This window comes from Labeo rohita, chromosome 5, assembly GCF_022985175.1.
Source record: "Labeo rohita strain BAU-BD-2019 chromosome 5, IGBB_LRoh.1.0, whole genome shotgun sequence".
Classification (NCBI taxonomy): Eukaryota; Metazoa; Chordata; class Actinopteri; order Cypriniformes; family Cyprinidae; genus Labeo; species Labeo rohita.
Genome location: NC_066873.1, coordinates 46,372,636 through 46,386,237, shown reverse-complemented (window position 1 = coordinate 46,386,237; position 13,602 = coordinate 46,372,636). Strand labels below are relative to the sequence as shown.

General features: G+C 33.0%; 1 protein-coding gene across 1 annotated transcript in view; it reads right to left on the bottom strand.

The window, feature by feature from the left end:
- Window positions 1-3,382: 3,382 nt before the first annotated feature.
- Window positions 3,383-13,602, bottom strand: part of mbd2 (methyl-CpG binding domain protein 2) — a 39,611-nt gene continuing 29,391 nt past the window's right edge. The window contains exon 7 of the mRNA XM_051110197.1: window positions 3,383-3,893. The gene's annotated coding sequence lies outside the window, so the exon portion shown is untranslated. The remainder of the gene's footprint in view (window positions 3,894-13,602) is intronic.

Sequence of the window (13,602 nt, the reverse complement as noted above, 5' to 3'; positions counted from 1 at the left end):
ACTTTCCCCAACACTGATCACAATACACTTATCACCTGTTAAATACTTTCTCAGCATGGACATGAAAATGAAATTTTAAACTTAAACTCATGAATTTTAAATGCATTTAAGCACAGACTTAAGTTTGGTCTCTTTTAAAGACGACGCTTGGCAGATTATTGCTGAAGTGAAAAAATTGGAAATGAAAATATATATATATTTTTTTTTTAAATGTAATATCCTATATATAATAAAAATATAATATAACATATATAATATATTTTTTTTATCTGTCTATCTATCTATCTATCTATATATAGAATATTACATTTAAAAATAGTATTTTTTTTCTTTTTTTCCTTCACTGATACTTATTTATTTAATTTTTTTTCCAGAACGTTTCACTCTAAAACTGCATGAAAATACTGATATTACAAAATCTGAGCTTTTAGTGAGATTTTGTTCAGGCACAGTACCAAACGCTTCCACTAAATGTAATTCACTTTCCGTTCATTTCCACTGCAATCATATTTTTATCACAAACAATTCACTGACTATTATTCCGAGACCATTCAACCTTTTTGAGTCATGCATGATTTTTTGTGTTCACATAGCAAGTCCCAAAACCTTTACCGAGTTTTGTACCGCTCTGATCAAATAAATAATGATAAAAAAACAAATAGCACCAGAGGAGCAAAGATGTTTACATATGTGTACTGGACAACAAAATCAGAGATCCTGATGCAGAACATGTTTTTGCTGTGTAAACACTACAGTGGCTAGAAAGTCACTCCACAGGCTGTAGAGAATAAACATGCTGAAATAAAACTCAGAAAATCATCTGAAGGGAGGAAGTTCTCATGAACTGAGAGCAAACGCTCGGCGGTTTGCATTAACACATGCTAATGAGTTCCTGAAGGGCACAGGAACCCGCTTCAGTCCTAATGAGAGCAGATGAAGCTCATCCTGGTGTTCGTTGACTCTCATTAGACACATTTCTGCAGCTCACGTCCATTCTGACGCAGCGGCCAATTAGCAGGAGAGCTTAAGACACACGAGCGTCTGGAGACACGCTGACACACAGTCATTCTGTGTTATGACGGAGACCAAAACCAGCACTCACCAAGTGAGAAAACAAACTGCTTTTGGTAATAGTGATTATAAACAGTTTGCCAGAAACTGCTAAAAGAGGCAAAATGCAACATTATTCAAATTGCAATCCAAGACCGTCTGATCCACTGCCAAATGTTTCTTCCAAATATCATTAAAACAGTCCAAGAGGCAAAACATTTCTGCTGGTATTCCACCAAAACCAAATTTAGATGTAAGAAAAACTGACCCTAGCAAAAATATAATTTTGTGTTCCACAGTGAGCCTGTCTAACTTATGTTCACTGGAAATATGTAACAAAAAATGTTAATGTTAAAAAAAATGTTAATATGTACAACGTAAAAAAAAAAAAAAAAAAAAAAAAAAAACACTCAGTAGTCTTACAAAAAATAATTTAAACCCATTTTTAAAAATATATATTACAAATGGAATAGTTAGTGACTACTCTACAAAATAAAAATTAAAAATAAATAAATATATTCAACAAATTGGCATGAGCCTCTAAACAGGTGGAAAATAATATGTGCAAAACACAATTGTGTATATTTTTATTTTAATATACTTTAAAATATAATTTATTTCTGTAATGCAAAGCTGAATTTTCATCAGCTGTTACTGCAGTCTTCAGTGTCACATGATCCTTCAGAAATCATTCTAATATGCTGATTTATTATTAGAATGATCAATGTTGGAAACGGTCGCTGACAACTATTTTGTGATTTTTATTTTGTGAACCTGTGATTTTTTTTTTCAGGTGATTCTTTTCTAACAGTGTAAATCTATGTTATCACTTCTTATTAATTTAACATATCCTTGGTGAATAAAAGTATTGAAAAGTGATCTTTTCAAAAAAAGAAAGAATAAAAATCTACTGACCCCAAACTTTTGAACAGTAGTGTATATTGTTAGAAAACCTTTGTATTTTGAATAAATGCTGCTCTTTTTAACTTTTTATTGATCAAAGAATCCTGAAAAAAAAGAATCACAGGTTGCAAAAAATATTTGTCAGCACAACTGTTTCCAACACTGATAATTCTAATAATAAATCCGCATATTGGAATGATTTCTGAAGGATCATGTGACACTGAAGACTGGAGTAACAGCTGATGAAAATTCAGCTGCGCATCACAGGAATAAATGATATTTTTAAGTAGATTAAAATAAAAAAACATTATTTCATATTGTAATAACATTTTGCAGTATTATTATAGTTGTTTTTTGTTTTTTTTTTGGATTTTTGAGCAAATAAACACAGCCTTGATGAGCATAAGAGACTTCTTTAAAAAAAACATTACAAGTCTTACTGATATATATATATATATATATATATATATACACACACATACATACACACACTACCGTTCAAATGTTTGGGGTTAGTACATTTTTATTGTTTCTTTTTTTTTTTTTTAAGAAATTAATACTTTTATTCACCAAGGATGTATTAAGTTAATAATTAAAAGTTTATTAAAAGTTAATAATAAATAATTTACATTGTTATAAAATATTTATATTTTGAATAAACACTGTACTTTTTAAACTTGTTATTCATGAAAGAATCCTGAAAAAAAAAAAAAAAAAAAAAAAAAAATCACAGGTTCCAAAAAATATTTGGCAGCACAACTGTTGATATTATCCAACACTGATCATTCTAATAATAAATCCGCATATTAGAATGATTTCTGAAGGATCATGTGACACTTAAGACTGGAGTAACAGCTGATAAAAATTCAGCTTTATATCACAGGAATAAATTCTATTTTAAAGTATGTTAAAATAAAAAAACATTATTTTATATTGTAAAAACATTTTGCAATATTACTGTTTTTTTTTTTCTATATTTTTAATCAAATAAATGCAGCCTTGATGAGCATAAGAGACTTCTTTAAAGACTATTACAAGTCTTACTGACCCCAAACTTTTGAACGGTAGTGTACATACACACACAACCACTCAAAAGTGTGGGATCAGTAAGAATTGTAATGTGTTTTTTTTAAAAAGAAGAATACACAAACACCCACATCATTATTTCAATAATAAAAAAAAAACTAAACATACAGCTAACTAACACAATAAAACACAATAAAGACACGGTAACATCATAAAAAACATGACTTTTGAATTTTTTAGTTATTGTGTTTTGCACATATTATTTGCTATATATATATATATATACTTTTAGTTTTACATAAAATGTGTATTATTAACCCTAACATTTCATTATATGAATATTATACTGAATTATACATATCATATATTACTAAAACTTTAATTCAAACCTATTTTAAAGCATTTTAAAGAACAAAAGATGACAGTCTGTTGAAGTAAAACGTAAGATCATATTTGTGAATATAATCATTTATTTACTCTAGAATGATGCAAGAAATGTACACATTTTTATCTCAAGGTATAAAATTTTTTTCTTAAATAAGCACTTTTCCATTCATACGTTTGCAGATGTATTAATCATTTGTTACAAACCCTGAAGAGAGCAACGACACCAAACGAAAGTAAAAAGAGTTCGCCATACAAACCCAGCGACGGTGACCTGATTTGACGTGAGGAAGCATTGCTCTGGATTCGCCCGTATAAAAGCCGAGTTTTCTTTCTTCTGTCTGACACAAAATAAGCATTGTTCTCAATTATATATAGATATGTACATCAAAATATATGCTCTAGTTGAAAAAGGCCTTGGTTGAAGCTATCGGTAATGGGTTATTGAACGTGTGCCGCTGACGCAGACCGACGACGTCACATCCGGCCGCCCGCGCCGGGCCGAGCGCGACTCCAGTGCACTGACCCACCTGCAAAACAAAACACAACCAGCGTCAGTAAATCAGCATAATAATGAGCTGCTCTGTTACTAACGGTTGACTTGTCTACGTGGGACATCTTTTGGTCTCCGTGAGAAAACAAACTTATAAACCAGACAGAATGAAGCGTTCTGTGAATCTAAAAATGCCTGTAGTTGTGTGTGAGGTGCAGGATTAAAAAATACAGTTTGGACAGTAGAAAAACCATTACATCTACGGAACAAACCCATAAAACATGGAAACACATTGTGTGTGTGTGCAATAGAGAGAAAGAGAGAGGTCAGATGATGAAGATGAAGTGTTACAGTACAGGAAGAGCCATTCAATACAGCTGATGGTAAAAAGCCCTCAGAGATCCACACAGATCAATACCGGCCGCTCTGAAAATCCACTCGACATGAAAGAGTGAAACAGGTGAAACGAGAGACCCGCAGAAATATACAAAAGAATATTCAGGGTCAATAAAAGCTGAACGGCATTTCTAAAAGCTCCATCGACAGGATTTTCTGTGTAATCGACATCATGATTTCACTCACGCCCGTATGAAAACAAACATTTACATCGGTCGCTCACCAACGGATCCTCTGCAGCGAATGGGTGCCGTCAGAACGAACAGATGCCGTCAGAACGAGTCCAAACAGCTGATAAAAACAGCACAATAATTTACACCACTCCAGTCCATCAGTTCACATCTTGAGAAGACAAAAGCTGAAACAAATCCATCATTAAGATGTTTTTAACTAAAATACATCAAGTCCATAATCCATAATAAGACTTCCTCCAGTGAAAAAGTGGTTTGGTCTGAATCAGAAGAGAAATCTGCACAGATCAAGCACCGTTTACAAGCCAAAACAGCTCTAAACAAAATATGTGGCTGGATTTTGATGTGAGAGACAACAGGAGATGGACTTTTATTATGATCTGTGGACTCATATTTTAGTTAAAAACATAGTAATGATGTATTTGTTTCAGCTTTTGTCTGATTAAGATGTTAACTGATGGACTGGAGTTGTTTTGTGGATTATTGTGATGTTTTTGTCAGCTGCTCGAACTCTCATTCTGACGGCACCCATTCACTGCCCACGCAAATGTGCTCACCCTCATGTCATCCAAGATGAGTTTGTTTCTTCATCAGATTTGTAGAAAGTTTATAATTCCATTACTCGCTCACTAATGGATCCACTGCAGTGAATGGGTGCCGTCAGAATGAGAGTCCAAACCGCTGATAGAAACAGCACAATAATCCACAAAACAACTCTAGTCCACCAGTTCACATCTTGAGAAGACAAAAGCTGAAACAAAAACATCATTAAAACATTTTTAACTAAAATTCATTGAGTCTCATTCTGACGGTACCCATTCACTCCACTGGTGAGACAGTGATGGAATGACACATTTACACAAATCTAAATAAATCTGAGCACACTTTCAGCACTATTCCTTTAGCGTTTATCAGTGAGATGTCATGTAAACATGATTTTTGCATGTTCTAGAGCTCCATAGAGCTTTAATTCATTCCATTCAGTAAGCTGCCATATTCAATTACAAATAAATGATATAAAAACACTTTTATCTCTCTGCGTGGGTGTTTTTCTGCAGTAATTTCGCCTAATACACGGAACATATTTACAAGCACAATTAAACCTAATCATCATAAAAAGTGTTTTTAATTACCCCAGGAAACACAAATCATCTTGCACACACAGAGTGTTGACAAAATAACACGAAACGTACATAAAAACAACGCTTTTAAGTTCTAATGCGCGTCCATCACAGGAATAAAGAGAGAGCGGCACAATCAATCCACGAGCGGCGCGGGTAATTTGCATCTTCATTAGCAGAAACTTTTCACTTACGCTGAGATTTCAGGATAAAGGGGGTAATTAACACAAACTGCCCCACAATTTAAGAGTTTGCCTGAAAGCACAAGCATTAATTAAACATTCACAGGGGCACAAACACACACGGCGTATGGGGGCTGATAACGGCTCGCTAGCATAAAGCCGCTCGTTGTGTTCGGTCAATGCGACGCCGCTGGATCTTTCTGCACGGCTTCTAAAAACTACTTATTAAGACCTTTCTTAAGACTTGCACAAATAAAATGAACACTGCATACGTTACAGAACAAACATGCAGTGACAAAATAATCAAGATTCTCAGATTCTTTTATTTCATTTAACTTGCTGCAGCAAATTCAACTGACATGTTTTATTCAATATTTACATGAAATTGGTTTACGTTGTCACATGTGACCCTGGACCACAAAACCGGTTGTAAGGAGCACAGGTATATTTGTTGCAATACTGTAGTCAAAATGATCGATTTTTCTTTTATGCCAAAAATCATTAGGATATTAAGTAAAGATCGTGTTGGATGAAGATATTTTGTAAAATGCATAATGAGGGACTTTTAATCACTGACGAGTCATCAGGATACATCAGGACTCTTATTTTGAAAAGGCTTTGCTTTACTACTTTTATCTGCTCATTCAAAAAGAGAAGAGTGGCAACCGAAATACCAAAAATAAGAAGATTTTATGCATAGTGAGGGACTTTTAACCATAAACAAGCATGAAACACACAGGACTGTTGTTTTGAAACGCATAGGCTTTATTACTTCAGCTGCTCGTTCAAAAGACGAGAGAGAAATATGCAAACCTACATGCCAATAATTACCAAAAATAAATAGATTTTATGCATAATGAGGGACTTTTAATCATCAGCACGTCTGAAATACTCTTATTTTAAAACCCAACATTTAGTTGGGTTAAATGTTTAACTTTCTGGGTAGTAACCCAAATGTCTGGTGTAAAAATTAAAAAGAATGCCAAAATTATGACCAACAAGGCTCTGACAAAAACTTTCTTTAAATGTTTTTAAATTATTTTATTGGCAAAAATGACCGATAACCATAAAAAAATGTTTATTATAAGCATCAAGCCCTAAACTTATCTGCTATATGGCTGGCTTAAAATGAAACCAAAATAGTTTTTAAATTAAAAACAGACACATAATTCAGGAATCATTTAATTTATTAATAAGCAATTTAAAAACATCTTGATTACTTAATTACTACTTATTCAACTTATTAATAAATGTTACTAAAATGTTCATTTTCAACCTATTTGTGTTCATTTTAAGCAAGAAATATAGTCGTTTTTTAGAGTGAAGTATTAATGATAAGTAAAAATGTATAAAAATCTACATTTCAAATGTAAAATTAAGCTAAACATTTGAAATACTGTTTATGATATTCACATTTCATGGAAAACAATTGTTTTAAAAAAGTTGTCAAATATGGGTTTTTATAGTGTGATTTTGGATCAAATGTACTGAATCCAATTTGACCATAAATTGACTTTAAATTTGAATCAGAGACTATTTAAGAACCTTAAATACTTAAAAAAATAAATAAAAATACTGCATCAGGAAAAAAATTGAAGAAAAGTTGTCGAATACAGTTTTAAAAAATGTTCTCAGGTTTTTTGAAATGTGTGAAAAGTATTCATGTAAAAAAAATGTAAAATGAAATTTTAAACAAAATATTGTAATGCTGTTTATATTCATAAAAATAGTTTAAAAAGTCGTCCAATACAGTTGTAAAATATGATTTTATTTTTGTAATGTGTGAGATGTATTAACGCTAAAATAAAAAAAATAAAACAATATTATACTTTTAAAATAAAACAAAATATTTAATATACTGTTTATAATATTCATATTTCATGAAAAATAATTGTAACAGAAGTTGTCAAAAGCAGTTTTACAAATGTTCTCATATTTACTTTTTTGTAAAGATTTACTTTTTTGTTAGATTATTGTAATGCTTTATTGGGTGGTTGTTCTGCTCGCTTAATAAACAAACTCCAGCTGGTCCAAAATGCAGCAGCTAGAGTTCTTACTAGAACCAGAAAGTATGATCATATTAGCCCGGTTCTGTCAACACTGCACTGGCTCCCTATCAAACATCGTATAGATTTTAAAATCTTGCTAATTACTTATAAAGCCCTGAATGGTTTAGCTCCCCAGTACCTGAGCGAGCTCTTATCGCATTATAGTCCCTCACGTCCGCTGCGTTCTCAAAACTCTGGCAGTTTGATAATACCGAGAATATCAAAATCAACCGCGGGCGGCAGATCTTTTTCTTATTTAGCACCCAAACTCTGGAACAATCTACCCTACAATGTTCGGGACGCAGACACACTCTGTCAGTTTAAATCTAGATTAAAGACCCATCTCTTTAACCTTGCTTACACATAACAAATCCACATTCTTATAATTCAAATCCGTTAAAGGATTGTTAGGCTGCACTAATTAGGTCAACCGGAACCGGGAACACTTCCCATAACACCCGATGTACTCGGTGCATCGTCAGAAGAATGGCATCTACGCTAATATTAGTCTGTTTCTCTCTTATTCCGAGGTCACCTTAACCACCAGATCCAGCCCGTATCCAGATCAGATGGTCACTGCAGTCCCCCGGATCCAGTCAGGATCCAGTCCAGACGGTGGATCAGCACCTAGAGACGACCTCTACAGCCCTGAATGTCAGACCACATCAACTAGATGAGCCCCAGAGACGGATCCCCAGTGAAGACCTCGTCACCTAGACGGCTGTCGGCACAAGACCACGGGAACTTTGGCCAGAGGAGAACTGGCCCCCCGACTGAGCCTGGTTTCTCCCAAGGTTTTTTTCTCCATTTGTCACCGATGGAATTTTGGTTCCTTGCCGCTGTCGCCTCTGGCTTGCTTAGTTGGGGACACTTTCTCTTAACACAATATTGTATTTTATTTTGTTGTATTTGATGAACTACCTTTACCTGAAAATTGAGTGTTTACTGTTGCCTTTTTGCATTGTTGATGTACTGTTTCCTATTTAATACTGTACAGCCGCCTTGTCACAATTCAGTATTGTTAAAGGTGGTGTATAAATAAAGGTGACTTGACTGACTTGACTAATGTGTGAGAAGTATTAACGCCATTAAAAATGTAAAAATGTATAAAAATCAACATTTCAAATGTAAAATTGTTTGAAATATTGTTAATGATGATATTCACATTTAATGAAAAACAATTGTTAATAAAAATGGTCAAATATGGGTTTTCATAGTGTGATTTTTAATGAAAAATACTAAATTTGAACTTGACCATAATTTGACCTTAAATCTGAATTTGAGATTTTTAATGAGTGTCTAGAACACTGATCCTCAGGACTATCCCAGTCTGGTGCGGGGCCACCTCAAGTGCGGCCGAGTTGCTCTGCCGTAAGGAAGGCCCTGCCAGTCCATCATGTTATCATCGGTCTTGTTTCTATCATGCAGAAACAGTTTTTTTTATTGCAGTGCAACAGTCAGTACAGTCATGAACATCATATCTGATGATCTAAACGTGTCTTGTCTGAAATCACACCGCTTCTCATTTGAAATCGTCGTAACACGCGTGTCTGAACACGCTCTAATTAGAAGTCAGCGAATGAAGCGACGCTCCGCCAGCAATTACTCGATAAAACATTCATATCAGAGCAATTCTGACAAACACTGCTTTTATCTTCCGCTCGTCACAAAGCGCTGACACAGACGCCTCTGGATTCTGCTGGCGGTGGGGAAGCGTGACAGTGTGCCGCTCCGCTGGCCGTTTGGGCCTGTGCGTGTAGTAACGGAGTTATATTATAGTTTAATCATTCTGAATTATTTTCAAGATGATTTTTCCTATTTTCATGTTAATTTTAGTTTTTAGCAATTTTCTTGTCATATTTAGGGTTTTTGTTTTTTAAATCAATATTATTTTAATATAATTAAGGTACTATTATAGTTTATTAACGTTTTCAATTGTTTTAAAGATAATGTTTCCTGTTTTCGTGTTCATTTTTGTCGAAGTTTTAGCAATTGCATCTTTTTTTGGTCATATTTATGGTTTTTGTTTTTTTAAAATCAGTGTTATTTTGATATACTTGAGATACTTTTATAGTTTATTAATATTTTGAATTATTTTAAAGATGATTTTTCCTGTTTTCATGTTAATGTTGGTTAAAGTTTAACTAATTTTATTGTGTGTTTTTGTCATTTTTAGGGTTTTTGTTTTTTAAAATCAGTGTTATTTTAATGCAATCGAAATACTATTATGGTTTATTCATGTTTTGAAATAGTTTTAAGATTATTTTTCCTGTTTTACATGTTAATTTTAGTTAAAGTTTTAGCAATTTTGTTGTGTTTTTTGTTATATCTAGGGTTTTGGTTTTAAAAATGACTGTTGTTTTAATATAATTGAGATACTATTATGGTTTATTCATATTTTGAATTATTTTATATTCCTGTTTTCATGTTAATTTTATGCAAATTTTTATTTTTTTTTATCAGTGTTACTGTAACTGAAATACTATTACACTTAAACTAAACAAAAAAAAAACAGCTGAAATAATTTAATTTTTTTTTATTTAAATGTTTTATGTTTAAAAAAAAAAATTATATATAAAAAATATTATATATATATAATATTTATATAATAACACCCAAGTCAGTTAAAGGTGCTGCATGCAATTTTTTTTTCCAATAGCACAAAAAAAAAGTCAGAAATTCATGAGAAAAGCTTCATACATTGGATCCATCCTCATCAATAAACACAAACCAAAGCAAACGTGCGAACCAAAGCGAGTGCATGTGTGAAAGCGGGGCTCCAGCTCATCTGAATGAAAGGAAACATGCTCTCGATTTTGAGGACAGACTCATTTATCTTACAAACACACCAGTGGAATTAATGCAAATGCTATTGGTTTCCGTGCGCTCGCTAATTTGTATTTAAATTGTGTTTTGTGTCTGCGTTCCTCTCGCTGCCGTCACCTCATAAACACATTCAATCCCGTCGAGAGATAAACAACATTTCAGCATCAATTCGCTGATGGACGGCGTGGTGAAGCGGCTCGAGAGCAGAATGCCAGCGAACACACAAAACACACGGGAATGTTTTACAGACCTTCATCTGTGATCAAATCAGCCGCAGGAATGACCATGACATCACAATCATCAGACGCTAACGTTACTCATTTCACATGCATCCGTCAATTACATGACGTCTTAAAGGTCAGAGAAGGTGGAAGTAATCAAAACACTAAAATGCAACAAACCCAACCAACACTAACAGGGATCTTAGAGTCAGGAACACATTTACTTTTACATTTATGCATTTGGCAGACACTTGATTTGAAGAAACGTACACTGCATCATGTACAAGTTTTTTTAAAATAATTATTCTGCATTGAAGTTGTTTTTATTAGTTCATCCATGTGAACTTTGTCAGGAACCGAACCAATGATCTTGAGCTTCAGGATAGAACACACAAAAAAAAAGAGTAAACAAAAAAACAAAAAAAATGAAATTCAATTTTTAATTTAAAACAAAACAAAATACTTAAAATACTGTATCATGAAAAACAATTGTTGAAAAAAAGATTTTTTAAACTGTGTGAGAAGAATTAATGTAAAAAAATAATAATAAACGTAAAATGAAACATCTGATTACATTCTATATATTTTATTTATTTTAAATAAAATGAAACAAAATATTGTAATGCTGTTTGTTATTCACATTTCATAAAAAGTTTAAAAAATTGTCAAATACAGTTGTAAAATATTGAAATGTTATTTTTTGTAATGTGTAAGAGGTATTCATGCTAAAAATGTTTTAAAAAATAAAAACTAAATATTTTATATGCCATTTATAATATTCATGTTTCATAAAAAATATTTTTTTAACAAAAGTTGTCAAAAGCAGCTTTAAAAATGTTCATATATTTACTTTTTAGCAATGTACATTAAAGCATTAATGACAAAAATAAAAATATATATATATTTTAAAAGAATCGTTGTTAAAAGAGAAGTTGTCAAAAGCACTTTTAAAAATGGTCTCATATTACTTTTTGTAATGTGTGAGAAGTATTAATGCTAAAAAAGTAAAAAAAAATGTATAAAAATATTTTACATTTTAAATAAAACTAAATATTTAAAATGGCATTAATCATATTCATATTTCATTAAAAAAGTTTAAAAAATGTTCCTACATTTACTTTTTTGTAATGTGTGAAGTATTAATGCTAAAATTACAAAAAAAAAAAAAATTAAAAGTAAAACTAAATGTTGAATACACTGTTTATAATTTTCATATTTCATGGAAAAAGAATTGTTTAACAAAAGCTGTCAAAAGCAGTTTTAAAAATGTTCTCATATGTACTTTTTTTGTAATGTGTGAGAATTAATATTATAAAAATCTAAACTTCAACTGTAAAATTAAGCTAAATGTTTGAAATACTGTTTATGATATTACTGTTTATGATTTTAATTAAAAAAAGTTGTCAAATGTGGTTTTTCATAGTGTGATTTTTGATCAAATGTACTGAATCCAATCTGACCCAGAACATGATGATCGTGAATTTATCTGAACATAATGAGGGTTAAGTTGAGCTCTATATTTTTAATACAACACATTATGCACACAATGCTCCAAAAAATGTGCACAACGGTCAAAGTTGTCCATCTAATGCATGTTTACATAGAAAAAACAAATGTACAATTGCAAACGTACATTCTGTCTGAACATCAGGTAAAAACAGCACAAGATGTGCGTTGGAGTTTTTATCACGGCAGAGAATGAAATAAAGATAAGCTCTCGGAAATAAAGCCGTTGCTGTAATTCCACCCAGCGGATATTTCTGATATTTCTGATATTTTATTGCTCCGAGAGAGAAAGAGAAAGAGCTCAGCGAAGCAGCGAATGCAAAACAGCCCCACTGATTATTCAAGAAAGCGTGTTTCTGTCGACAAACATCAGCATTCAGACGGAGCCGTCGGAGGAAAACCAACTCTCCGACGCGGAGAAGAGGATCTCACCGACGGCCGGGCGGAACGAAGGAATATTAACTATTAATTCCCTTTAAGAAGAATCAGAGGATGATGATGAAGATGAAGAGGCTGAAGTGATGTGACTGTCTTAACGAGGCTCTGAATATTTGATGGCAGCGTGACCTCAGACACGCTCTTCTGCACCATTCCATCATTACTGTGAGCTCTCCACAATCACGCACACACACACGCACACTCATTACTCACGTGTTACAATCAACACGCATGTGCTGCCAAGGATCAAATGTGAAACACCCACAGACTGTAAACAGCACTTGAAGCTGCCACTGATCAACTCAGTTACTGAGGTCTTGAACTGCAGCACTTCAATGGGAATATATTGATCTGATTTTAAAGACACTTAAAGGAACAGTTCACAGAAAATGAAAATGTGCTCGCCCTTAGACTATTCAAGATTAGGATGAGTTTGTTTGTTCATCAGATGTGTGTAAATGTGTCATTCCATCACTGTCTCACCAATGGATCCTGTGGAGTGCATGGGTGCCGTCAGAATAAGAGTCCAAACAGCTGATAAAAACATCACAGCAATCCACACCACTCCAGTCCATCAGTTCACATCTTGACAAGACGAAAGCTCAAACAAATCCATCATTGAGACGTTTTCAACTGAAGTCCATAATCCATAATGTTGCTTCCTCCTGTCGTCTCTCACATCAAAATCCAGCCACATGTTTGTTTTGAGCTGTTTTGGCTTGTAAACGGTGCTTGATCTGTGCAGATTTCTCTCCTGATTCAGACCAGACCACTTTTTCACTGGAGGAAGCTTCAATTATTAGGTTCTCATTTTAAT